A 325-nucleotide genomic window follows, 5' to 3' on the forward strand; every position below is an offset into this window, starting at 1 on the left:
GAACCACAGCCTAAATTAATCGTACAGTGAGATAATCACATAACTGACAATTAACTCCATTTCCCATTTAATACCCCATCCCACCCCCGCATCCCACAACCCACAGTACGACACACACACACACACACACACGCACGCACACACACACACACACGTCTACTCACCAGTCTCATTAAACAGACAGACACTGATTCCCAGCAGGCACGACATGCGTGAAATATGTGTTAGTTAGAGCTTATCACAAGCTTTGTTAACTTCACAACAGTGACACTTACACCTCTTTTTTTTCTCTGTCTTCTGGGGGGGGGGGGGGGGAAGGGGGGGG

Source organism: Seriola lalandi, unplaced genomic scaffold (assembly GCF_002814215.2).
Source record: "Seriola lalandi dorsalis isolate HSWRI2012SDOR001 ecotype SW California unplaced genomic scaffold, Sedor1 jcf7180002054656, whole genome shotgun sequence".
Classification (NCBI taxonomy): Eukaryota; Metazoa; Chordata; class Actinopteri; order Carangiformes; family Carangidae; genus Seriola; species Seriola lalandi.